General features: G+C 43.3%; 3 long non-coding RNA genes across 7 annotated transcripts in view; 2 read left to right on the forward strand and 1 right to left on the reverse strand.

The window, feature by feature from the left end:
- The first annotated feature begins 1,296 nt into the window (after nt 1-1,296).
- LOC132660803 (uncharacterized) lies at nt 1,297-11,042 on the forward strand. The gene is made up of 9 exons (XR_009601904.3): nt 1,297-1,408; nt 2,236-2,274; nt 2,619-2,712; nt 4,511-4,649; nt 6,679-6,735; nt 7,669-7,729; nt 7,844-7,872; nt 8,058-8,239; nt 10,962-11,042. It is a non-coding gene; the product is annotated as an uncharacterized LOC132660803 (long non-coding RNA).
- The window catches only part of LOC132660798 (uncharacterized), a 45,767-nt gene continuing 21,014 nt past the window's right edge, over nt 2,722-27,474 (reverse strand). For 2 of the 5 annotated variants that reach the window (XR_013549999.2, XR_014135325.1), the window contains 4 exons: nt 12,470-12,548; nt 9,745-9,904; nt 8,008-8,173; nt 2,722-3,051 (listed from right to left, as the gene is read on the reverse strand). This is a non-coding gene — a long non-coding RNA (uncharacterized LOC132660798). Of the gene's footprint in view, nt 3,052-8,007; nt 8,174-9,744; nt 9,917-12,469; nt 12,549-27,474 lie in introns of all 5 variants that reach the window. The other 3 variants (XR_013550000.2, XR_013549998.2, XR_014135326.1) reach the window with 3 other exon arrangements.
- On the forward strand, nt 11,644-25,488 carry LOC132660805 (uncharacterized). The gene is made up of 5 exons (XR_009601907.3): nt 11,644-11,808; nt 13,341-13,497; nt 15,232-15,280; nt 23,602-23,656; nt 25,400-25,488. It is a non-coding gene; the product is annotated as an uncharacterized LOC132660805 (long non-coding RNA).

A 27,474-nucleotide genomic window follows, 5' to 3' on the forward strand; every position in this document is an offset into this window, starting at 1 on the left:
AAAACTTGCCTTCACAAAGAAACACAAATATTAAGTATTTGGTGAGTTCATCATATTCCTTTTCACTTCCCCTGCCAGTGCTGCTGGATGACAAGGGACAGGGAAGCTCAGAAGTTCCTAAGTGGCTTTTTGATAGCATGATGATATTCTGATGTCCTGGCAAGAGTTTAGGGCTGGCCTTAGCCTCTCATCATCCTTTAAAACTTTAGAATGGGGAAATATGTTAATGGTGTCAAAACTGGGTCATGTCTAGATTTGATTGAGCTAGAATTTATCAGGGGTGACTGAGGTCTGCAGAGCACTTTTTGCTCTTTTTTTAAACATTAGCTGTCATTTCTTTTGTTGCTGTGCTTTAACTCTCGCCATGTTTTATTCTTTCTCTCATTTGGTGGCTTTTATTTCATTTGTAGCAGTCTGGAAAAGCTCATGGCACCTGATGTGCTATAACTCTGTATGAATTCAGCAAACAGCCAATTTCATGTAATATTTCAGAAGAGCTTTCTAGAGAATGAAAGAGACATATCTTAGTTCAAAGGTTTTGCCCACTCTTCCTCCCTTCCTTCCTTCCTGTTTCTTTATTTCAGGATTTAAAAATAATCCTAGTTCTAAACTTCAGTGTGAATACTGGGTTTAAAAAAAAATAAGTGAGGGAAATGACGATTTAGAGCACTTTGTAAATGTCTGTATTATCAATGGTCAAAAGTGAATAGGCTGAATAGGCTGTTTATATTCATTCAATATAAACAGATTTTTGGTTGAAAAAAAGCTATTTACGTTGTGCTCTTTAACAGAAATTGTGAAGTAACATGACTTAAATAGGAAATTCTATTTTTTCTTATTTTCTAATCCTGTGAATTAATTATGCAAAATGTAGGCTTTTACTAATAATATGTTTTGACAACAAATTTGTTTTTTCCCCTCTTAGAGCCTCTAGAATATCATGGTAAGAATTTAAGCTTCAGTTTTCTTTGCAGTATTTTCTCAGTACTGGTGTTTGGTGTGGGTTTGTTTTTTTTTAATGTTTGAGTGAGAGAGACAGAGTATGAGTGGGGGAGGGACAGAGAGAGAAGGAGACACAGAGTCCGAAGCGGGCTACAGGCTCCTACCTGTCACCACAGAGCCTGATAGGACCACAAGCTCATGACCTGAGCCAAAGTCAGACACTCAACCAACTGAGCCACCCAGGCACCCCTCGATGTGCTTTTTAATTCAACTAAGAATAAATATGGTGACGTCTGTTGTCTAATTGATTTGTTAACTCTTGAAATTCATCTTTCTCTTCCCTGTTCAGAGCCTAAGTGACAATGTGGAGGGAGTTACCATCTCTTAAGATAAGACATCAGGAGGAGGAACACATCACCAGAGTAGAGGGAATGAAACAAGTGATGATATGAGCCTGAAGTTTGGAGTGAGTACTTTGCCATGACCTGGCTCTTGCTGAAATGTCACAAAGAGAAAACCCTTTTGGAGTCTATCAAGAAGCCTAAGCTTAGAGAAGAAGCCAGATATTGCCAGGCAGGGTGTGTGTCACAAGAGAGGTTTAAACCATGGTTTTGAGTCTGAAGTGGAGGGAGCCATTTGTGCCAGGAGAGCATGAGTGGAAATGAATTTGTTGCAAATGGGGGTAGACTGTGGTGATTCTGTGGCACTGTTGAGAGCCAGGGTGGCTGCCTGACACTTAGCAAACCCTCCAAGGCTGGTGTTTATCCCTTTGAATGCAGCAGTGGTGGCGGTGAGAAAAGTGATCTCAGGGCACGAGAGCTCTCACACTACGCCAAAAGAAGAGACGTTTGCACTATATGGTCAGATGAGAGAATTAATCCCTGTTAGAGGAGTCTGTTCTAGAGCTTACATGTGTTATCCACATAATCCATAATTGGGTGCTTCGTGTGTGTTGAATAATATCCCTGTAAGGTTGGAGGGTAATGTTCGCATGTTGGAATGAAAAAACTTTGTCTTCTAGGAATTGCCATTAATCCAGATCCTCCAGCCATTAAGTGTAAAGCTGAGATTGTACCCGTATGTTTGATTCCAAAGACCTTGTCCTCCAGGGCCCCCAGCCTCGGGTTCATGAAAGGCAATCTGTGAGCAGCAGGAAGACATCCAAGGCCTTTGAGTAGTCAATCAGTCAGCAGTTTGAGCTTTCCTTGATATTCCAAATAGCACCTGGGGGTGTAAGTAGCTCAAATCGAGACTAAATGATGGTTTTGTTTTTGTTTGTTCCTTTATTTGCAGGGACCTATGTATGTACCTTAATAACTGGAGGAGAGAAATGTAAGTTGATAGGATTTGATTTTTCTGTTTCATCTCTGGTGGTGACGTAAGTATTTGAAGTGATTGAATTTTCCAAGAAGGGTATTTCCAGATGGGAGAGAAATTAGAAGATATTTTATTGTGTTGCTCCATTTTGGACAATACTTTAAATAGGAGTCTCATTGAAATAAGGTTTTCTTAGGTTTAAAATGCTGCTAAAACTTGATTCCTTCAGGCACAACGGGAAAGCTAAAATGTTAGTTACACCCACCTGTCAGATCATGTGTCTGTGCTGCTAATACACTGGGATTATTCGATGTCACTGGTTTGGTAACAAACTTAGAAAATGTTTTCTCTCCTTTTAGTTAGTTTACAGAGAAAAACTGAGAAGATCAATACTTTTAAGAAAGAAAACAGAGAACTTTACTTCCTGAAGAAATATCCATTTGGGAACAGAAGGTAGCATGGCCCTTTCAAATATTTTTTGTGATTTCATTTTGGTTACTTCCACTCTGGTAGATCATCCTACTGACCTACTCTATGTGTTCTATAAGCAGTACCAATTCAAGACAAGCTTCACAAATGTAAAGAGCTACCTCTTTATTTGTGAAAGGAGTCACACATTAGAAGGTAGGTTTATCTAGCACTATGCTTTTTTTTTTTTAATTCTGATTCCTTTTTCGTGTTTTATACAACAATGAATTAAGGAAATGTCTTCAGGAAACTAAGAAAGTAAGTTTCTCTCTGATGAAGCTCTTAAATTGAAGGTGAGAATCCTTTCTTTGCCTGGATTGCATTCTAAAAAACACAAGTAAAAGTAATGAATTATTATTACTCATTCAACACGTTTTGTTGAAGGAGAACATCAAAATAGTTGAGCACTTTAATTAAATTAAAAATATTAGTGTTTATTAATTTTTTGAGAGACAGAGACAGAGCACAAGCAGGAGAGGGGATAGAGAGGGGGAGACACAGAATCCAAAACAGGCTCCAGGGTCTGAACTGTCAGCAAAGAACCTGACACAGGGCTCAAACTCACAAACCACAAAATGACGACCTGAGCTGAAGTCAGATGCTTAACCGACTGAGCCACCCAGGCACCCACTTGAATGAAATTTTAAATGACACCCTTCAAAGTGCACTTGCTACCTTGCAAACTCAGAGCCAGAGAGAGACAGGAATGTGAAGAATCAGGAAGTGGTAAGAGTTGGCTGCTGAGTTTTACTGTAATTTGGCTTTGGAGGCTTTTTGTTCATTGGGTGAAGTAAGCACAGCATATTTGCTTGCCATTTACCACAGTAGAGAGTGGGCCTCTGGGAGCCAAACCTCTTTCTGAACAATGAGCTGGAATTTCAGTAGAATCACCAAGATAAGTTTTGCCGTTTCAAGGACTAGGAGTCCATTTCAAGGACTATCTTTTGTTTTCACAACTAGGTAATTATCACATCATTCAACTCTGCCCTCCAAGATATGTAGAAAATCCCCAAATATAGTTGAGAGAGAAAGGGTGATAGCCACAGTGTATAATCCTTTCCTTTAAAAAAAATATTTTTAAATCATTCTTTATTTTTTTTTTAGTGAGACAAGGCATGTGAGTGGGGGAGAGGGGCAGAGGGAAAGAGAGAGAATCTTAAGCAGGATCCACACTCAGTTTGCAGCCCAACACAGGTCTGGATCGCATGATCCTAGAATCATGACCTGACCCAAAATCAAGAGTCTGATGCTTAACTGACCGAGCCACCCAGGTGCTCTGTAGTCTCTTTCTCTCTTAAGGCTGAACAGTGAATTCTCAACATGAATGGGGGAAGGGGGATACACACACACACACATACACATATACATACATATGTATACCACTAAGAAAGCTATTTATGAGTTGTTAGACGTGAACTATCTTCCACCATCTTTGTCTTCTAGTTATATTTATGCCTCAAGGTCTTTGTTTATTGCAATGCATGATCTTATTGCTGTGCGATCAGTTTTCTGTAAAAGTCTTTTCTCGTATCTGTCTTAACCACAAGATGCAAATGTTGAATTCGAGGATGTGGAGCTAAGAGCCTTGAGGTCCAATAACTGTCAACTGGAAGGTATATTTTCTGTTGGGAAGAAATCTCCATATGATGGCAATGACTGCATTGAAAAGGGAAAGAATACCCTCATGCCTTCAAGGTTCTTGCGTTTTTTCTGTCTCGCCAAAATCAAGACTCAGGTCTTGTGCACCTTTATAAAGAAAACCCCCTTTTTTTCTTTTTTACAGAAAATAAAAAGGCCCTGGAAGACAAGTGTAATGCATTGAGGACTATGAAAGCAACAAAGGAAGCAAAAGTCAAACAGCTGAAGGAGAAAGCATATCACCTAGAAGAATTCTATGAACAAAGAAAAGTGGCTACAGAAGAGTAAGATATTCATGTGAGAACTGTCACAAGTACTGCATTGTAAGAAAGAATGTGGCAGCCAATAGAGATAATTATATTTCTTTTGGAACTGGATCCAGAGTATTTTGCCAAATGCATTCAGTGGAATTGTGCCTGCCCTTCCTACCTTGCTTTCTGTAACCTGCATTTTCCTTTCTGCCCTAAGTGCTTGTCACACATTGTGTCATGAATTTGGGGCCAAAGAGGGAATGTGCCAGCAGTAACGTTGATACCTGGATCCATTGTAGATACACCTACATTGTCCTATGTAGGTTTCAAGCCCATCACACTGTTTTGTCATCCAGCAATTAGGTCATTTTGTTCAGGGCCAGACATGGGTCAAAAATGTGGGGGGGGGGGGGGGGAATTTGAATTATCTTGCTACAGACACAAGAGAAACTGCTTTCTGAAAAGTGGGTAGGAGTACCAGCTGCACTGAATCCCTGAATCCATTCGGCCAGTGAGATTGTTCAGTGCAGGCCCAATCCCTAAGAAAGTCGAATTGTTTTCTGTCCCCTGAGGTTTTAAGTGTAACTCTTCTGAGTCTTGACCAAAGCCTGCAGCTTCACTAGGGCTCATCTTTGCTGGCCACCCCTGAACTACATTTGTTTACTTCTAAGTCTTTGCCCATAAGGTTGTTCAGCTTCTTTGCCATTCAGATGTATGCCCCCCAAATCAGTGATGAGCCCTAGGAAGATTGGGTCCAACTGCCAGGCTGGCTTTGTCCTGGGCTTCCTTCCTATCTTGGTCTTGTGTGTCTTCGTGGGGTTGTTAGATATTTGGTGCATTCACTCACATGCTTCCTCCTTTGTACAGTATTTCCTTTTGTTCTCAGGACATCAGGGACTTTAGAGTCCCTCACTCATGGTGGAAAGTGAACTCCTCCTTTTCTTCCCTGGAGACTCAGCTTTATGTTAGTCCTTTCCACACCTGGGGTTAGGGCCTGCTCTGTCTCACTGGCATCTTGTGTTGTTTTGTTTTGTTTTAATTTGTAGGCTCTTTCTGTGAGTACAGTGCCCTGACCACCTTTCTATCTTCAACCCCTTACAACAGAGCCACTACATTACAACTACGACAGAAAGCATTTGCTGAAGGACTGCCTGAGGCCAGAAGGAAATGCATGTGCCTGTGTCTCATGCTTTTGTGTCCATTTTTAAGAGAATTTCAATTTTGCATGTGATTCTTGAGTACATTAAGTGTCAATGTGAAAGCCTTTAAATGAACACCACAAACAAAATAGTGTGAGGGCAACACAACAAACCAGCCTTTCTAAGCATTGCCTTTTGCTGCCTTCACTATCAATGGAACCAGTCTTGTGAAAGTAGATTGGCTCCATGAAGTTGAGATTTTTCCATCTGAAATCTGTTTCCTGGAAATAAACCCAGACTGTGTGACATTTCATATCAGATTATACTTCAGGAGATGTTGCCCCTCTAAGATTGGCCTTTTTCTCCACTAGGATATGTAAAGGTGGAGGCAGGGGTTGGAGTCCTGAACTCTAGCGATGTCTGGGAGTGAGCTGCAATGTTGGTGAAGCCATAGCCTGGGAGGTCGTCTTTCAGGGTGATTGTCTGTGTCATGGTACAACTTTTGGACTGAGAATCAGGGCTCCCCATGGAGATGTAAGACTAGTGATGATCCCCTGCTTTATCCTAATGGGTACAGTTGGTCAGACATGGTTTTTCACACTGATGAAATGAGTCTTCACCATCTCAAACAAAGACGAACTCTGGGAAGGCACGAAGTGCAATGTTACTTGATGACTTTATGATGAAGGAGAGGAAAAAGAGAACTAGAAAGACAGTTCCGATAGCAGAGATGTAGCAAGAGGTTGAAGTTTCTTTAACTTAAATGGGGTGTTCACCTCCTTTCTCTGATTGTGTTGTCAGTCTGTGCATTTATGGGAGAGGTGGGGGAAGGGATATCTGCATAGGCCTTCAAGAGTGCTGGGAGGTAAAAAGGGAGAATTTCTGGATCTTGGTCCTGACTGTATATATCTTTCCCATCTTAGGAAGCCGAAAATGATAGTGTGAACTGATGGCAAAGAAGAATCAGCTGGCAGCTGCAGGTAAAATTTGAAAATAGCTACAGAAAGGGCTCCTGGGGGGCTCAGTCGGTTAAGTGTCTGACTTCAGCTCAGGTCATAATTTCACAGTCTATGAGTTCGAGCCCCGCGTCAGGGTCTGTACTGACAGCTCCGAGCCTGGAGCCTGCTTCGGATTCTGTTACCTCTCTCTCTGTCCCTCCCCCATTCATTCTCTCTCTCTCTCTCTCTCTCAAAAATGAACATTAAAAAAAAAGGAAAACAGCTACGAAAGAAGTAAGAACAAGTGAGTTCAGCTACTAATTACCAGCAGCTCATGAAACCTCTGTTCATTTTTTTTTGTTTTTAATCTTTTTACAATGTTTAGACTCAACTTAGTAATATAAACAAAAATTCAGATATCATATAGAGTATTAACAGATAAAAAAGGTAAGTTTTAGAAAGAACAAAACAATTAGGTTTTTAAACATTTGCAGATCTCAAGCAATAGCCAGACTGTGTAGAAACTTTGTCCATGCCAACATTCCTTGGGGGTGGTGTCAATTGTCATAATCTATAGGAGAGCAGTGTGTTGTACGATGAATCATAACCATCAACATGGTAGTGCGATTCCATGGCTCTCGTCTTTGCAACCCTGGGAAACCTGGTGAGGATATAAGTTAAAGAAGAATAGAACTTTATCTGAAAGACACTTGTCACATGATGAATTAGGGAAAGATTGAAACTGGGAAGGAATTCTATGAACTCTGAGCCCTACGGGCATGGAATAATGAGTAAGGAAAGGATGTAACAATAGCTTTGATCCTACTGTACATTTATAATCATGTGAAAAGTGTTTCATGTGTAAGAATAAATTGTATCAGGGGACAGATATGAGGTTGTTGGGAACGTGGGAAGATTATTTAAAATCATTCCCAATATTGGGTCTTATCTGACAAGAGCAATTGTAACTCACAGGCAACAAATTGAAGAAACATGGGAACAGCTGCAGCAGGCAGAGCTCACCTTTAGATACCAGGTAACCTGAGTTCTGCCGGACATACTGAACCCTTAGCACCTCATGCGGGTGAGTGTAGCGGCCCTTGGAATCCCTAACCACGGGCTTTTCATTGTTGGCTTTTTCAAATCGCAGCTCATGAGAAGAATGCTCAGGACAACTAGGTAAGTGTTTTCTTGTTTCCTCTTTCTTTGGTGCACAGTCTGGCACGACTGAAGGTGGATGTGTTTTTTCTCCCCCAGATCAAGACTCAGATCTGGGACAGGGAGATGGCGGAGCAGGGCAGGGAGGTCGCTTACTTGAAATACAGATGTGGTCATTTGACTTGCGTTTTTATGGGTGTTTCCAGGGATGATGTGTGCACTGTTTGTTGTCTAGTAGACGACGTGGTGTTGCACCACTTCTTATAGAAGTCCATTATTTTTCTGTATCCAAGACTGGACAGGATGGAAGCAAAGAGGCTGCCTGAGGGATACACGAGGCAGAAACCAATGGCTGCAAGACCAGAGACACAGAACCCTCCATAGAGAGGTAAGGAGCACGTTGTGATGTGCCGCAATCTAACTTCTGCTGTGCAACCTGTTCCTGTGGATGATCATTGTGTGGTCTGGAAAGAATCAGAAGCACTAAGGACGGCAGGTGGTCTGAAGGGGTGACAGAAGGGTGTTCTCCTCTGGTGCCGCAGGCAATGAGGCACTTGTCCCTGTGACTGGTGGAGCTCATGCCCCTCCTCTGTGACCCTCCCACCTCCTCTAGCATCCCCCTGTCTGAAGAGCCTGGAAAGGATGACAGGACATGGGCCTCATCCTTCTTCCCACCCGCACTCAATGTGAAGACTTTATTTGAGGAGAAGGTCATTTATTCACTATTTTAATGGTCTTTATTTTTGTTTGTTTTTGGGAACTGTAGCCCTACATCCCTGAATTCAAGTTCCATAGAGCTTAGCTTAGTCCTCTGATGGTATCAGTGCAACTCTGCAGCATCACTGCTAACTTCTCATAGTTTTCCTTTTCTCAATAGTGTAAAATTAGTCTTTCGTTATATAATAACTGCTCTCATGTGGAAGACAGCTTGTAGATAAGCTGAGAGATTGAACAATTTGCCTGAAGTCTGAAGAAATGCACACTTCTTGAGATTCATTGAGGATATACACCAAACCAGTATTCTCAATTTTATTCTTTTATTTATTTTTTTTAAGTTTATTTATTTTGAGAGAGAGAGTCTGGGAGGCATAGAGTAAGAGGCACAAAGAGAGAATCACACGCAGGCACCACAGTGTCAGTGAGGAACCCAATGCTGGGCTCAAATTCACAAGCTGTGAGATCATGACCTGACCCAAAATCAAGAGTCAGATGCTTAACCGACAAAGCCACCCAAGCGTCCTCATATTTATTCTTAATCTGTAATGAAATCGTGATTTCCCATGATGTATACTGAGAAACCTCTGTTTTACTGATGACTTCTAAATTGCTAGTTGTGCCTGACCGGTTCACAGTTATTTGATTAATTACAAAACAACATAAACTAGGGCACCATGAGGTCTTTATCAAGGTGAGGGATGGTTCTCCCCTTTATCCTTGGGGGGTCACCTGAGGCATGTGGGATACCCTCTGCCTCTGGTCAGGGACCTGAGTGTAGGGAAAAGTTTAAGATATTTGAGGAATGAGATGAGGGATTGTTTTCATTCCACACAGTCCTCTAAAAGCAGAATAAACCTCCATCCCTTCTAGGATCTTTAGTAGATCCAGAAACTGCTGAAACCTCTGTGAATTACAGCAGCTCTGACTATACCAGGAATGCAGACGAGGACAAGGTAAACACTAGGGCCATTCTCAGTGGTAACTCTTTCGGGAAACCCTCATCTTTCTGTACAGCACACCCTCCCGGCCTTGTCTTGTTCTGTGTGTTCTGTGTCTGTTTGTTCTTTGTTTTCCAAATGCATACCCATAACCCAGGAGCCCACAGACTTCTCACTTTTTAGTCTGTCAGCTTTCTGTGGTAAGTTTAGAGACGAAAAGTGCTTAGAGACTGAGTACCTTAAGGTTTTTCCGTGTGGTTCAGGAAATAATAAGAGGAGGATGACCCCACACTCCAAACAGAAGTCTCCTGGGCTGCGTGACCCCTTCCAGACCTCACCTCTGTGGGAACAGTGTGGCTGCTGTGTCTTCCTTTCTTGATTCTGGCTAGGAGATTAACCTGTTAGAAAGTCTGCCATATTGTTTAAAATTCAAAAGTGAAAAATGACATCATGACTCCAACTTTATATTTTGTGCCCTGTACCATTTAGAGTGGTCTTAGATAAAGTCAGTGTCATCACGCATCACCTTCCCATCTTTGTTGGTAAATGAGTTGTCTGGAATCCTTCCAGCTATACCTTAGGTAAAAATAGTTTGAACACTGTGTCCTTCAATTATGTTTATATGAGCAGTTTCTGGTTGTGTCCCCAGTCACTGTTAGAGCTGATACAGTCTCATGACACATACCAGGAGTTTTATACCAAAACACTTGCTTTAAATCTGTTATGTGAATTTCTACCTCTTTTTTCTGTTGGGCATAATTACTCTGTGTCCTGTAGTATGCTTAAAGTCAGAATTCCCTATGAATTAAGATGAACACGTCTGAGCTTTGTAGACATTCATAAGTAACTTATTCGTCACAGAAGACTCTCATTCCCCTGCAAGATTCCAGGCATCCTCCACTCCCCAGAGGTCTCAGAGGCCTTTGACAACACTTCAGGAAGGAAGACTCCTTTCTCAGGGAGAGAAGCAGAGGAGGCAAAGTGAGGGTCCAGCTGCAGAACTTTTCACCAGGAGTGGCTATGATTCCATGAGCAGAATATGAGCCATTTATTCCCACTCATTTTTTTGTGTTCTTAACATACCAAAAACAGAGCATCTGGAGTCACCATAGAGGAGGGATGCAGGGTGAACCTGGACATCGATGGCTGCCTGTCCAAAGAATGCTACTTCATTAGTCTGTAATTACTTCTGTTAACCCTCTAGGACAGGACCCTTGCCATTTTACTTCTGCAGACATGGGCAGTGATGAGTGGTGGCAGTAGGTTAACCTCTTGCATCTACTATCCCAAGCTGTATGTGGTATCCAGTGGCAGGGATGGAGCTTTCAGGTACTGATACTACTCTCTTGGATCCTGGTGGCAGAGAAGGTGGCAGGTGCGAACACATTCTTCTCTGGTTTTGATATTTGTTCTCTTGTCTGGCATATGAATGTAGCTGTCACTTCTGTTCTGCAGGGCAGTCTGGATCCTGGGGACCTCCTCTGTTAACTGGACGATTTTGCATGCCCTACCCTAGAGGCGCCCCGCCCCCATGGACTATTAGGCACATCCACCTCCTGAACCTTGGTGGCCCTGGGGTCACCCCAAACCCCTCCACCACCTGCGACACTTGGTAAGATGATCTGAGCACTAGAAGTTGACTTGTAAAACACACTCATCTTATTTTTGTTGGTGTTAGGTCTTTGGCCAAGGTGCAGTGGCAGTGCCACAGACCATTGTGATACAAGGGGAATGTGTCTGCTTCCATTACCACATTCCTCAAGTTTCTCATGCTCAACATATCATCTTTGTCATTTCCCCCACCATGTGTTGGTACAGGCGTCTCTTGTGGGGAAGGAATAGGGCCGTGTGCAGAAAAGCAGACATAGCGGTTCAGCAGTGATGCCCTACAGTCCTTTTGCTGGGATCTGTGAGGCATGAGGCACAACGTAACGTATGTCCATCTAGTTGTGCCCCCAGCCATCTATAGTTGTTCGATGAGTGAGGAATACATCTGAATCAGGGCTTTTAGGAGTCTTCATTAGGTTATAAGGGATGGTTCTTCAAGTTCTTCTTGGGGATCACCTGAGGCATGTGGGACACCCTGTGCATCTGATTTGGGATCTGACTGGAGCAAAGAGTTTAAGTTGTCAGAAGAATGAAGGGAGGGTTTTTTTTTGTTTTTGTTTTTGATCTCTAAACAGTCTATTCAAATCAAAATAAACCTCCATCCCTTCTAGGGCCTTTAGCAGATCCAGAAGCAGGTGTCACTCCCAAGAGTGACATCAACACTGGCTCTACCAAAACTGCCAAGAACCATAAGGTAAATGCTGTGGCATTTTCAGTTCTATGTCTTTCCAGAGAGCCGCATCTTTCTGTGCAGCACACTCTCCTGCCACTGTCTCTGGTTTGAGTGCCATATGGTATGGGTGCTTTTTTTTCCCCCCAAATGCACAACCTTTACCCCTGAGTCTACAGGCTTCCCTGTTTTCCACCTGGCATCTCTTTGTGGTACCTTTAGAAGCTAAGCGTGCTTAAGGGTGAGGACCATAGGGCTTTTCCAACGTGTTCCCGGAATAAATCAAGGAGGATGACACCACACTCCACTTGGAAGTCTCCTACCTTGCCTCATTGTTTCCAGATCTTCTCAGTGTGAAATCATTGCTTTTGCTGTTTCTTCCTCTCCTGTTTCTTTCTATCAAGGGTTTTCACGTGTTCAGAAAAATCTGTGGGTATCCTTACAGTTTGAAAATGAGAACTGCCTTCACTCCAACTTATATTTATGTATGCGTCATTTAGAATGGTCTTAGACAAAGTAAATTTCATAACAGTCAGCATTCCATCTTTTTTTTGGTAAATGTGCTGTCCAAAATTCTTTCAGGTGTGCCCTGGGTATAAATACTGTAAACTATAAGAGGTGACATATTTGTCATAGAAAACATGCCCTGAAACTTAAGTTGTGAAGAGAAAAAATCCAAAATTACCTGTGTGGCAAGTCCCCACCATGTCCTTCACTTGTGTTCACATGAGCACATTCTCTTGCGCCCTGTGTCACAGGTACAGCTAAAACATAGAAACATACGCCAGAAATCAAAGTGCATTTGTGTTAATTTTGTCATTTAGGATTTCAGCTCACTTTTCCAGAGGACACAATTACCCTGCAAAATGTATTGTACTTAAGCTGAGGAGTACCTCTGAATTCAAATAAATTAGCTGAACCCAACTAACATGTATAGGTTACCTATTTCTCTAAGAGCATGCTTATCCAGGTCCTCTGCAGGACCTCAGGATCCCCATCTCCCCATGTGTCTGTGCCCATGGATAGCACTTCCAGAGAGGAGGAGACCCCACTGTTGGGAGAGAAGTAAATTGGGCACAGGCAAGGGCTTAGAGGCAGAGCTTTGAGCCACGAGGGCTATGATTCCATGTGTGGAGACTGGGATTGTCATTCCTTCTCATTCTGTAGTTCTTCACATATAAATAAGCAGCCTCTGTGGTGGAGGGGGATGAGGGGTAGAGGGTGATCCTGGACATAGATGCCTTCCTATCTGGAATATGCTACGTTGTTAATTTGGTATTAAGTCTACTAATCTTCTAGCAATAGAGCCCTTGATGTTTCTACATTTCCTGACACGTGGAGACACTAGTTTATCCCAATAACATCCGTTCCCCATCCCAAAGCTGTAAGTGGAACCCAAAGTATGGGTAGAGATTTTGGCACTGATGCTGCCCTCTTGGAACCTGGTGGTCAGGAAGCTGGCAGGTTATGAGCACTGCTTCTTTGGGTTTCTGCTCTTTGCTGGTGTTGGTGCTTTGTTCTATCCTATGAACATAGCTTTTATTTCTGTTCTGCAGGCCATTATGTATGCAAGAGGGCCTGTTCCCTTCCCAGGATCGCCTTGCAGGCTCTATCCCATGGACTGCCCTTCACTACCAGTCATGGATTATGGGCCACCTCCCTCTCTTCCACCTACTCTATTTGCTAAGATGACCTGAACTGGATGAGTGGCTGGTAAAGTATATTCATCTTCTTCATGACTGACTTTGTGGCAATGATGTAGAGATGGTTGTGAGTCTTGGCAATCCAACTACAACCTGCCTGAGGACACTGTAGCATATCTCAAGTTTCTCAGGACACACACACAATGGGCAGTGTCATTTCCCTGTAATACAGTGAGCTATATACATCTTTCTTGTCAAAATGAAAGAGGATTTTCTACACAAAAGCAGACGTATCAGCAGCACCGGTGCATATTTTGGAGGCACAATGTTTTGGGTTCTGTAAAGAATGAGGCGCACCCCTAACTTTTAGAGCATCAGGTGTCCTATGTGAAAGAGGGACATGCATTAAGTGACACAGACCTTGTGATCACCATAATGGAGACACCAGTGAAGGATCCAGTGCAGAAAGAAACAGGGGAAACTTGTATCACACAGGAATAGAAGGGAAGTTGAGGACAGTAAGCAGAGTTTGAGGAGGTGCAGAGGGTGCTGGGGTCAGAGAGATGCAGTTGGAGGCCATTCCTGACCACAGCCTGAGCAGGGAGTGTGAGGTTCACACGAAGCTGCTATGTGCGATCACTCTCAGTGCACAATGCAGTGTTCATCTCCGAAATGTCATTTTCGTCAAAGTGCACCTAGGTAATCATCTAAAAAGGCTGTTGTCACCCTGGGTTTTCTGAAGGTTCTGGATATTTGTGGGGGGAAAATGCCCTGGAGACATGGGAAATTTAACTTGGTCTTATGGAAATGCTTGTATGCCCAAGTTCATCTCCCTCAGTGAGACTAAAAGTGGAGACAGGATCTAGATCAGCTGAGGGCCTGCACTGGCCTTCAGCCTGAGTCAAACTCTTAGTGGGTCAACCTATAATTCAGGGTTGGCCAGAAGCCGCCACTGCATCAACCTGATTACAGCTTTGCATCTCCTCAAACTTCTCTCACAATATCCTGAGGCTTTGCCTGTGTTCCTGCTGTCTCAGCCCTAATACCAGTTCTCAGTGGGACCTACACAGAGCCTCAACTGTGTTATCTGTGAAAACAGGGGTAATATTTGTTTCTAAAAACATTATGAAAAGAAGACATTAAATACATAAAGCATCTGCAAAATGTCTGGGAAGTGTCCATTCACCCTTCTCACAGTTTCAATTAAGATATCTCCACACAGGGGCGCCTGGGTGGCTCAGTCGGTTAAGCGTCCGACTTCAGCTCAGGTCACGATCTCACGGTCCGTGAGTTCGAGCCCCGCGTTGGGCTCTGGGCTGATGGCTCGGAGCCTGGAGCCTGCTTCCAGTTCTGTGTCTCCCTCTCTCTCTGCCCCTCCCCCGTTCATGCTCTGTCTGTTTCAAAAATAAATAAACATTAAAAAAAATTAAAAAAAAAAAAAAGATATCTCCACACAGTGATCATCAAAAAAAGATGGTCACAGAAGTTCATTAAACTAAGACTGTTAACATGTCAGCCCAGGGACTGGGAATCGCCGTTTTAAACAATGAGACAAGGTCCCTCATTTTTCTATTAAAATTCGGGCCCTACCAGACAAAGAAAGAAGAGATAATTATGAGAATGTGTACATTCAGAGATCTAGATCTGAAGACAATCATTTTCCATTACATACACTCTCACAGATGCAGCCACACACTAAAATGTTCATCTGAGGCCACAGCCACTGATAAACTACAGAAGACAGAATGCATGTAGGAAAACATAAGATCAGAGGGAAATAAACCAAAATCTCTTTGCCTTATAGGACAACTATTCTGAAATTTGAAGAGGACTGTGCATGGAGACAGACTATGGTGATTACATATACATTTTAAGAAGGTGTCAGATCTGCCTGAATGCTTTCCCTGCCCATCCTGTCCCCTCCACTTTGTCGTTCCTACTGTCCGCTAATCCACCTTTCATCGTTCTATCTCTGTGTCAGCGTCTGCTTCTAGGACCATCTACTCTCACTCCCCATCGAGTGCACACAGTGGGGTTCCTGTACACACAGGTAACAAAGTGTTATCAGAAATGGTGGTGATAGAGGATAGAAGCAAGATCACCCTTTGTGCAGGGGAGCCCGAGGGAGTTTTCTGGGGTGATGGGAACTTCCTATATCTAGATTGATGGGGTGCTTATGCTCATTTATTTTAGAAATATTCACTGGCTTCCTGGTGCCTTGGGGTCAAATAGATAGGTATCTGTCCCTGGGAAATGGTGGAGTTCTAATGGTGGGGAAGGATGAGGGACCAGCAGTGACTGTGGGAGAGGAGTGAGGAGGCCACACATGGAGTCAAACCCTTGCCCAGGATGCCAGGTCTCCACAGACAGCACCATGTGTAGGAGGGCTCTGAGGAACAGAGATTTCTTGATCAGACCCGTGAACTACATAATGTTCTTGCAGTTTCCTCACTGAGGGATGGCCAGAGCAGAGGCCAGGAGCTGGAGGACACCCTGATCATGGCTGGATTGGAGCAGGGGACCTGGGGGATTGAGTCAGAGAAAGGGACAGGCAGAAGGTAGCGACAGGGAGTCTGAGAGACAAAGGGGAGAGAAGAGAAGGTACGTTTCTCTGCTGACTTCACCTACATTTCTGTGTGAACAACAGGGGATTCTTGTCTCCAAGGGAAGGGAAGAGTGCGAGCAAAAAGAGTGACATTCTCAGCTCAAGTGCCCAGGATATCTGCCTTGCTCTTGAGTACCTAACACAGGAAGCCCATGCTTTCTGTCATAATTGGAACTGCAGCTCGTGCCACTTAGTGAAAATCAATCCAATTATGAATCCCTCATCACTCATACCGCAACATCATCATACTGCAACAAAATTAACAGAATGAAAGATACAATACAGGATAAAGTCCAAAGCTAGACCGACTGCAATACTTAACAGGAATACAGGCTATCAGAAAAGGAGGTACCCCCGTGCAGGCATTCAGACACCTGGGCAATATCTGAAAACATAAAAAAATGTAGCCCGTACTTCAAAAGCAACATTAACTTAGACACAAAGGAATCATGATTTAAGGTTTAGAGAGAAACCATATGACTTCATGGTGCTGTACCTATGAGATCAAGTCTCATCAAATCATACCCTTTAACTAGAGGCTATTTGTTATATGTAAATTATACCTCATTAAAGAGAGTTTCAAAACATAAAATACTAGAAGCAAATGTGGGAAAGTTCCTTTCTAATCCTGAGTGCATGGGTGATAGGAGTCTGTCTGACCATGTCTCAAAAATCCAAAAGATGAAGACATTTAAAAAATTAATAATAGCAGAGTAAGAGGACCCTGAGCTCACCCTGTCCCGTGTTTTCAACTGCATAACATCCACATCCAAGTCCATGAACCAGAGAGCGATCCAAAGACTGGCAGAACAAACTCCACAACTAAATAGAAGCTGTACCTGAAAGGTTAGGAAGGTCAGAAAGGTGGAGGGCAGCTGCCTGCAGAGAGGGCAGAGAAAGTGAGCCCTCACACCAGGGAGCTCACACAGGCAAGACTAATCCCCAGAACATTTGGCTTTAAAACCCAGAGGGGCTGAATTCCCTTGAGTTTGGATCCTGGAGCTTTGGAGGTCAGATGACCCAGCACTGGGTGATCCAGGAGGATGCGTGATAGCCAGCTCCCTGCCAGTGTAGAGAGACAACGTAAACGTAGCATTTTACACAACGCCAAGGCAATAGGAGACAGATCTGTTCATGCTGACTTCTGAGTGGTTAGGGGACTTCTCCAACAATGAGGGAGCTTACAGGCACCATTCCCGCCTCTCCCCCACCCCCACCCCCCCCCCCCCCCCCGGCACATACCAGGGAGTGGAGCTGCACAGACACTTGCTACCTAACATAGTAGCCATGTGCCAGTCCTCTGGTGGACTCACCCACTCCAAGCCTGCTGGTCTCAGCGCTGGGCTCAGGGCAAACTTTGTTAAAACCGCATGGGCACCCTGTCTGGCCAGCTGCAGGCAGAGCTACCACCGCATGCTGTGCACCCCTGGCTACCCTCATCTATCTCACCCACCCACATGTCCCAGCCACTGACACACTCTGTGCACAGCCTTGAGCCCCTGGTTGCCCTGGTGCATTGCCCCCAGCCACCAAAGACAGCTACAGATTTGTCAACAGAATCTTGGAAAGACAGAAGGAAGTGACATGACATATTCAAAGCGCTGAATGGAAAAATCAGCAGCCAAGAACACTCTATCCAGCAAGGCTATCATTCAGAATAGAAGGAGACACAGAGTTTCCCAAACAAAAACTAAAGGAGTCTGTACCACTAAACCAATCCAGCCAGAGATACTAAGAGGGACTCTTTGAGTGGAAAGGAGAGAACAAAAGTGACAACAGGGAGGTAGAAAACACAAATCCAGTAAAAATGAATATTTCTGTAAAAAATAAGTCAAGGAGCTCATAATAACATGTACCAAAATATAGGGAGAAGAAAATAATGGGTTCAAAGGTAAATGACCATCAACTTAATATAAATGGCTAAACACAAAGAAATTATGTAAAAACTTAATGGTCACCATACATCAAAAACCACTCATAAATATGCAAAGAATAAGGAGAAAGAAATCAAAATACATCAGTAAAGTAAATCAGCAAAACATGAAAAAGAAAAACAAGAAAGGATAGAGAAAATCATTAGAAACCACAACAAAACAGGTAACAAAATGGCAATACATAGATACAAATCAATAATTACTTTGCATGTAAATGGAATGAATGCTGTAATAAAAAGACATAGGGTATAAAAATGTTTGAAAACACAAAACACATTTATATGCTGCCTACAAATGACCCATTTTAGACCGCAAGACACCTACAGAATGAAAATGAGAGGATGTCAAGAAACATGTAAATGAACGTCAAAAGAAAGCCAGGGTAGCAATACTTGTATCAGAAGAAAAAAAAAGAGAAAGGACTCAAATAAAATCATAAATCAGAGAGGAGAAATCACAACCAACATGTCAGAAACACAATCATAAGATAATATTACAAAAACTTGTAAGTAAAAAATTTGGACAATTTACAAGAAACAGGTAAATTCCTGGAAACATATAAGTTACATTAACTGAAACAGAAATAAATAGAAAACATGAACAGAACAATAGCCAGCAAAGAAACTGAGTCAGTAATCAAAAAACTCTCAACAACCAAAAATCTAGGACCAGATGACTTCACAGGTAAATTCCACCAAACAGTTAAAACAAGGTTAAGACCTCATCTTCTTAAGCTATTCCAAAATATAAAAAAGGATGGAAAACTACCAAATTCATTCTATGAGGCCAGCATTACCCTGCTACCAAAACCAGATAAAGAGTCCACTAGAAAAGAGAACTCCAGGCCAATATCCTTGATGAACATGGATGCAAAAATTCTCAATCAAATACTACCAACCAAATTCAAAAATACCTTCAAAAAATCATTCGCCACAATTAAGTGGATTTGTTCCCAAGCTGCAAGGTGGTTCCATATTCACAAATCAATCACTGTGATGCATTACATCACTGGAAGAAAGGATAAGAACCATATGATCTGGGCTCCTGGGTGGCTCATTTCTTGATTGGCTCAAGTCATGACCATATGGTTCATGGTTCAGGCCCTGCATTAGGCTCTCTGCTGACAGTTCAGAGCCTGGAGCCTGCTTCTTTGTCTCCCTCTCTCTCTGCCCCTACCCCACTCACATTCTGTCTCTGTCTTTCAAAAATGAATAAACATGTAAGAAAAAAAAACATACGGTCATTATCAATACGTACAGAAAAAAGCATTTGACAAAGTACAACATCCTTTCATGATTATAACCCCCCTAAACTAGGTTTACAGGGAACATACATCAACGTAATAAAGGGTTATCTATGCGGTTAACATCAACCTTAATGGGGAAAATCTGAGAGCTTTTCCTCTAAGGTCAGGAAGAAGACAAGGATGTTTACTCACCACTTTTCGTAAACATAGTACTGGAAGTCCAAGCCACAACAATCAGACAAAAAAACAAAACAAAACAAATCCAAATCTGCAAGAAGTGAAACTTTCACACTTTGCAGATTACATGATACTATATATAGAAAACCCTAAAGAGTCTACCCAATAACTGCTAGAACTGATAAATGAATTCAGCAATGTCACAGGATACAAAATCATTGTACAGAAATCTGTTGCATTTCTAGACAACAATAATGAAGCAGTATAAAGAGATATTAAGAAAACAGTCCCATTTACTGTTGCACACCAAATAAGATATCTATGAATAAATCTAACCAAAGTGGTGAGCGACCTATACTCTGAAAAGTGTAAAATGTGATGAAAGAAATTCAAGAGGACACAAAAAAATGGAAGGACATTCCATGCTCATGGATCGCAAGTACAAATATTGTGAAAATGTCTATACTTCCCAAAGCAATTGACACAATTAGTGCAATCTCCATCAAAATACCAACAGCATTTTTCACAGAACTAGAACAGTCCTAAAATTTGTATGGAACCACAAAAGACCCCAATCTTCAGAGTAAACAACCTTTATGTGAAGTGATAATTATGGATGGCATCATGCCTCTGGATCTTCTGCTCCAAAACACATTAACTCTGGCCTAAGCATTTGAACAAACATTAGACATATCCCAACCAAGGATCATGCTACAAAATACATTGTACAAAAGTACCCTCAAAACTTTGCAGATTATGAAAAATATGGAAAATCTAAAAATCATCATGACCAGTTGGAGCCTAAGGAGACAGAATGACTAAATGTAATGTGCCAGCTAGGAGGAGTGTGGAACAGAAGAGGTTAAAACTGAAGAAATCTGAGTTAACATATATTAAATTAAAAAATAACATAAGGTTAATGACACCTACCTACCAGGTTTTCTGTAGTTTTCAATCACTTCACTATGTTGGAAAAATAGCCATTACATTTTTTTTAATATTTTTTTTTTCTGTGTTAATAATTCTTTTTTTAATATATGAAATTTATCGTCAAATTGCTTTCCATACAATACCCAGTGCTCATCCCAAAAGATGCCATCACCTACCCTTCCCTCCCTCCCACCCCCCATCAACCCTCAGTTTGTTCTCAGTTTTTAAGAGTCTCTTATGCATTGGCTCTCTCCCACTCTAACCTCTTTTTTTTTCCTTCCCCTTCCCCATGGGTTTCTGTTAAGTTTCTCAGATCCACATAAGAGTGAAAACATATGGTATCTGTCTTTCTCTGTATGGCTTATTTCACTTAGCATCACACTCTCCAGTTCCATCCACGTTGCTACAAAGGGCCATATTTCATTCTTTCTCATTGCCACGTAGTACTCCATTGTGTATATAAACCACAATTTTTTCATCCATTCATCAGTTGATGGACACTTAGGCTCTTTCCACAATTTGGCTATTGTTGAGAGTGCTGCTATAAACATTGGGGTACAAGTGCCCCTATATATCAGTACTCCTGTATCCCTTGGGTAAATTCCTAGCAGTGCTACTGCTGGGTCATAGGGTAGGTCTATTTTTAATTTTTTGAGCAACCTCCACACTGTTTTCCAGAGTGGCTGCACCAGTTTGCATTCCCACCAACAGTGCAAGAGGGTTCCCGTTTCTCCACATCCTCGCCAGCATCTATAGTCTCCTGATTTGTTCATTTTGGCCACTCTGACTGGCGTGAGGTGATATCTGAGTGTGGTTTTGATTTGTATCTCCCTGATGAGGAGCAACGTTGAGCATCTTTTCATGTGCCTGTTGGCGATCTGGATGTCTTCTTTAGAGAAGTGTCTATTCATGTTTTCTGCCCATTTCTTCATTGGATTATTTGTTTTTCGGGTGTGGAGTTTGGTGAACTCTTTATAGATTTTGGATACTAGCCTTTTGTCCGATATGTCATTTGCAAATATTTTTTCCCATTCCATCACTTGCCTTTTAGTTTTGTTGATTGTTTCCTTTGCTGTGCAGAAGCTTTTTATCTTCATGAGGTCCCAATAGTTCATTTTTGCTTTTAATTCCCTTGCCTTTGGGGATGTGTCAAGTAACAAATTGCTGCGGCTGAGGTCAGAGAGGTCTTTTCCTGCTTTCTCCTCTAGGGTTTTGATGGTTTCCTGTCTCACATTCAGGTCCTTTATCCATTTGAGTTTATTTTTGTGAATGGTGTAAGAAAGTGGTCTAGGTTCATTCTTCTGCATGTTGCTGTCCAGTTCTCCCAGCACCACTTGTTAAAGAGACTCTCTTTTTTCCATTGGATATTCTTTCCTGCTTTGTCAAAGATTAGCTGGCCATACGTTTGTGGGTCTAGTTCTGGAGTCTCTATTCCATTCCATTGGTCTATGTGTCTGTTTTTGTGCCAATACCATGCTGTCTTGATGATGACAGCTTTGTAGTAGAGGCTAAAGTCTGGGATTGTGATGCTTCCTGCTTTGGTCTTCTTCAAAATTACTTTGGCTATTCGGGGCTTTTTGTGGTTCCATATGAATTTTAGGATTGCTCGTTCTAGCTTCAAGAAGAATGCTGGTGCAATTTTGATTGGGATTGCATTGAATGTGTAGATAGCTTTGGGTAAACCATTAAATTTTTAAAAAGCATTTATGATGTGGGGCCCAGTTTGTGCCCTTATCTCGATCTCTGGTTCTAGCATGACTCGGAAAGTGGATCCCAGCTCATTCTTCTAGAAGGTCCCGAGATGAGCATTTCATGCATTCATGTCCTAATGGAATGCAGCTCCCATTTTTCTGAATTTCCGTCAGGATTTCTTCCCGGAAACAAGCCTGAATCTGGAACAAACCATCCACGGCATCTATGATGTGATGTCGTGAGACCCCTGAATCCATGGGTCCTTTAGTAAAATACCTCTTGTTCACATACTGTCCAGGAAGGGGAGGAATGAAACACGGGAACAGCCCAGAAAGTGCAAGGGCCTGTGCTGCTGACCAACCAGCGCGCCCAGGGAAGCCACCCAGTGCCCCCTCCTCAGCACTCAGTGCAACAAGGCAGTTTCTCTCTGGTGACTCAGGAGATGCCAAGTTGCTGCAAAACTCCCAAGGCCTCCCCTGGGACGGGCGGCAGAACCTGCTGGAAACGCAGCCCTGGTCTCTGTCCTGAGGCAGCAGCAGAGGCCCTGAGTCCTCTGGGAGCAACAGAAGCCCTTCCTGTTCTGAGGTGCCCTGGGTCAGAAAAGCCAATGGGGTACCCTCTGCAGGCCTTCACTGTGCACCCAGAGGAACCAGCCCCTCCTGCTTTGTGGTGCTCTAGCTCTCTCTGCTGGCCACCGTGGGAATTCCTGCAATGTGGAAGGCCCTGGTCACTCAGCTGACGGACCCAAGGTACTCTGGGCAACTAAGCCTGTTCTCCACATTGGGAAGGGTCTTACTGACAGGGCCTGGGACACAAAGAAATCTTTTCCTTCTCCTTTCTTGTGAGTGAAGAATCAAACCGAATTTATTAATGTAATGACATCATTTGTAATGCTTTAAGCAATGTTCACAGAAACACAGACCACCAATTTACACATACTGAACAAGAGGTAAATGTGTCTACCACCAAAATACTTAGGTTAGATAAAGAGTTGACACCTTTGAGAGAGAGATACTGGCTTCCAGCTATGGAATGAATGAGTCCTAGGGATACAAGGGACAGCCAATGGAATAGAGTCAATCCTGTAGTAATACTGTTGCATGCTTTCACATGATAGCTACACTTGTAGTTAAGTACAACATAATTTATAGACATATGGAATGACTAAAATGTATGCCTAAAACACAACAAATGTGTGAATATTCAATTAAAAATCGACATCCTTTACACTATCTTTAGTTTCTACTTCTTTGCCAATAAACTATCATTCCTGGGGCACTTGGGTGGCTTAGTTGGTTGAGCATCCGACTTGGACTCAGGTCATGATCTTGCAGTCCATGAGTTTGAGCCCTATGTCAGGCTCAGAGCCTGGAGCCTGCCTCAGATTCTGTGTCTCCCTCTCTATACGTCCTCCCCTGCTCAGGATCTCTCAAAAAAGGAAAAAAAATAAACATTAAAAATGAAAGAAAAAAAATCATTCGTAATTTAGAATCTGTGAAATTCCATTTATACCAGATTCTCTAACATCACCATCTTGATGTTGACAGCTTATCTGAAAAGTCACTAATAATATCTTTGATGGACACATAGGTGACAAGGTCAGAATGCAACTTACAGGGAGCTACACATCTGTTATGAATTTACTGTAAGTATCCTTGGCTAATATTTTCAATGAAATGTGCTTTAGGGATATAGATGAATGAAGCAATGTCTATCAGTCATATAGGTCAATTTCCTATAGGACCACTGTGTCTTCAATTATGAATTGCCATCTCTTCAGAATTAAAAGAAAGCTGGGAGATGAAAATGTCTTTGACTTTGATGTAAGAGAAGACAACGGTGTTTTAAAGGGTTCAGCTACCATCTGGCATCCTCAGGTTGGCAGTGCACTGGAGGATAGCAACCCACTATCTTGAAACACACCGCTAGTTCCAGACGGAGAATATGGACCTTATTGTCAAATACTTTTTATCAATATCAGCAATCCACCTCTGCCAGGTCCAGACTGCAGGACCTGGGGGCAGCACAATGCCTGATGCCTGGGTTCAGAACATGAGGAAGGCCAGCAGGTTTGCGGGGGATGCAGCAGGGCCTGGGGCAGTGAGGGAGATGGCCCAGGGTCACCTCCCCACAGAGAAGGCTCTGGAGTTTACCTGCCAAAGAGCAGCACACTCTCCCTCAAGACATCCCCTCTCCATGACAGGACATGAGGCTGAGCCCCACAATTCCAGGAGAAATGAGGGATACCAGTCTTTTCAAATGCAATGCCCTCTGCAGAGCTTGGCCCCAGGGTCTTGGGAGTCACAGAACTCTGATGCCCATGATACCGGCCTTTTCTGCCCCAGCACTGAGCCACTTCATATACCCCCTCTCCCCTGGCCCATGTCACCCCATCCACATACCTGGACCAGGTCCCTACTTTCCTCCTTGTACTTCTTCTTTGTTTCTCTCTAACCCCATCTCTCTCTGTTTCTTCCTTTCACTCTCTAGGACTTGCCCAATCCCCCATCACTCATCCAGTGTCTCTCTCCCAGTCTCTTTCTCTCCCCAGGCTTCAGGCTATTTGCTCTGTGCATGCAGCCCTGTCCAGGAGCACAGGGCACTCCTGTGTCTCCCTCTCTTCTGTCATATTTGGTCCCAAGCCCTGATCACAATAGAGGAGAATCCCCCTGTACAGCAGCTGCTCATGTTGACATTTACTATAGCAATGCTAGCAGCATGTGGACAGCCAGGCATTCACCCTTGGTGGCTCAGCCATGACCCAAAAGCTGCTGGAGGGCTGGCTGCTTCCCTAAGCTGGGAGGAAAAAGGGGCTCACAGGGTTCAGGGTCCCTGGGGGCAAAGTGGATTGGATTGGCCAATGTAGAAGGAGCCATATGCTTACAACCCAACTCTCCTGGGTGGTGTCGAAGAAACCTATCTCAGACCATGGACCTCTGCCCTCCCCATGCCTCAATAAGGCAACAGGGGAGGTTTATGGGACCTCATGTGACTCACCACAAAAATTGCTGCCATTTGCCCTCTTGGAGGCCACCTGGATTGGTGCCATTGGGGGCAGCTGGTGAGGTACATAAGGGCACAAGTGCTGGATTAATGCAGGGCCTCCTTACTGGTCTCCTGAATCCATTCCCCACCTTCAGAATAGACCCTTTCCTGGAGACAGATACCTGACCTGCTCATCAGCACAAACCCCATAAACTAGCAGGCATGCCATATGCTCATGAGTACCTACCTACAGAATTAACAACCACCACCAGAGCTCCCTAAAGGATGTGTACAACTCCTCAGATGGAACTACAGGTCCCTTCCAGGCAATACAACCCCAAAGAATAGTCTGTCTTCTTCCACCAATACTATACATTCTACCTGTTGGTTTACTGTGTTACAGGAACCCAAAAGTGTACACCTGAGGAGGAAGGAGTGTCGATTTTCCTGGAAGCAGATGCTGACACAGAGACACGACTGTGACAAGTGTATTAGAGGACACTAGGAAGGACAAAGTGGAGGGGACGGGGTGGGCAGGGAAAGCATTCAGACCAAGGGGCAGATTGGACACCATCTCTAAATATATAATAACCACAGCTGGTTTGTAATGGTTCAGTGTCCTCTTCAAATTTCAAACTGATTGCCCTCTATGTCAAAGTGATTTTTAGTAATTGCAAATGGATCTTCTGTTCTCCTTTATGCGTTTTTTCTTCTACAATACATCTGTGGCTTTGGATGAGCACATATTTGTGTGGCTGCATTTGTGTGTCTACCTGTAATGGAAGAGGATTATCTTCAGATCTTAGGTGTAGATCTCTGAATTTACACATTCTCATACTTATATTTTCCTTCTTTGTAAAGTAGGACCCCAATTTTAATAGAAAAAACACACGGGTCTTTGTTGTATCTTTTGAAACAGGAATTGCCAATCTCCCAGCCTCAGGCATTATAGCCTTAGTTTCATGAAATTGAATGAGTATCTGTTGATGACCTTCTGTGTGCAGATACATTCATTTTCCCCCTGAGAAGGGTGAATGCCCACTCATCCCATACATTTTACAAATTCCTTATGTGCTTAACCACCTCTTCATCGCACTGACCTCAGAGACCTACATTGTCCCTGATTCTCAGGTTACAAAGCTGAGGCTCTGAGATGGTCCCACTGAGAGCTAGCATTAGGGCTGAGATAGCAGGATCACAGGCAGTGCCTCTGGAAATTGTGAGGGAAGTTTCAGAGATGCAAACCTTCAGGCAGGGTGGTGACAGTAGGTGCAGGGGTGCGGTGACAAGAGCACAGCAGGGGCATTTCCTGGTCAACCCTGAATTCCCCGCTAAGAGTCTGACTCAGGCTGAAGGCCAAGGAAGCCGCACAGCTGATCTACAACCTTTTGTCCCATCTAGTCTCACAGAGGCACACAAACTTAGGCAGACACACATCCCATAAGAACCAAGTTAAACTACAAATCTCCAGGGCATTCTTTCACACAGATACAGAACCTTCAGAAAACCAAGGGAAACAACAGTCTTTATTTCGATAATGAGCTAGGTGCACTCTGGCCACCGTGACATTTCAGAGATGATACCTGCATGAACTGTCCTTGACCCCATGCAGCAGCTCTGTGTGGACCTCACGCTGAGCTCACTCTCCCTGCCCAGGTTGTGGGCCCTGCCAGAAATGGCCTCCAACTCCATCTCACTGAGTCCAACACCCTCCCCTCTGGACCATCTCAGCTCACCCTTCTCATGCACAGTCTCCAATACATTCCCATGAGATTCACGTCTCTGGCTCTTGTACTTAAGGCCCCATTACCGGAGCTGCCACTATTGTAGATCAGAAGCTCCATGTCTTTTAATGCATGTGACTCTCTCCCCGTTAGGACACTTGAACCCCTGATGGTAGGGGTGTGCCTCATCTCTCACAGAGCCATTAACATGGACTCTGTACAAGGCACATCTGCAGAACTGATATGCCTGCTTTTCTATGAAAAGACTCATTCCTTCTCCACAAGAGACACCTGCAGCCCAGTTCCCCAGTTCAGTAAGGGAAAAGACACAGCCCAACATATGTATGTCCTGAGAAACCTGAGGAATCTTAACAGTGTCCTCAGCCAGCAGCACCCTGGCATTGCCAAGCCTGTGAGGCCATCTCTGTGTCTTCTCAAAGACTCAACAAGACAGAAGCTGAACGTGCTGAACACGTCCACTCATACTGTTCATATCATCTTATAAATAGTTGAGGTGGAGGTGGTGGGTCCTGTGTCCGAGGACACCAAGGAGCTGGAGGAGGCTCATAGAGCCCATGAACAGTGATAAAAGTGGTCTTTGGGGAAGGGCCTGCAGGGTGGACCTGGTAAAGGAGGAGGTCCTCTTGCATCCATAGGGATCTACAGAACAGAAGGGACAGGTATGCTGGTATGACAGACAGAAGCAGAACGCCCGCAGGAGCTGAAACCCAATGAAGCAGGTGTCAGCACCTGG

Source organism: Panthera onca, chromosome D1, assembly GCF_046562875.1.
Source record: "Panthera onca isolate mPanOnc1 chromosome D1, mPanOnc1 haplotype 2, whole genome shotgun sequence".
Classification (NCBI taxonomy): Eukaryota; Metazoa; Chordata; class Mammalia; order Carnivora; family Felidae; genus Panthera; species Panthera onca.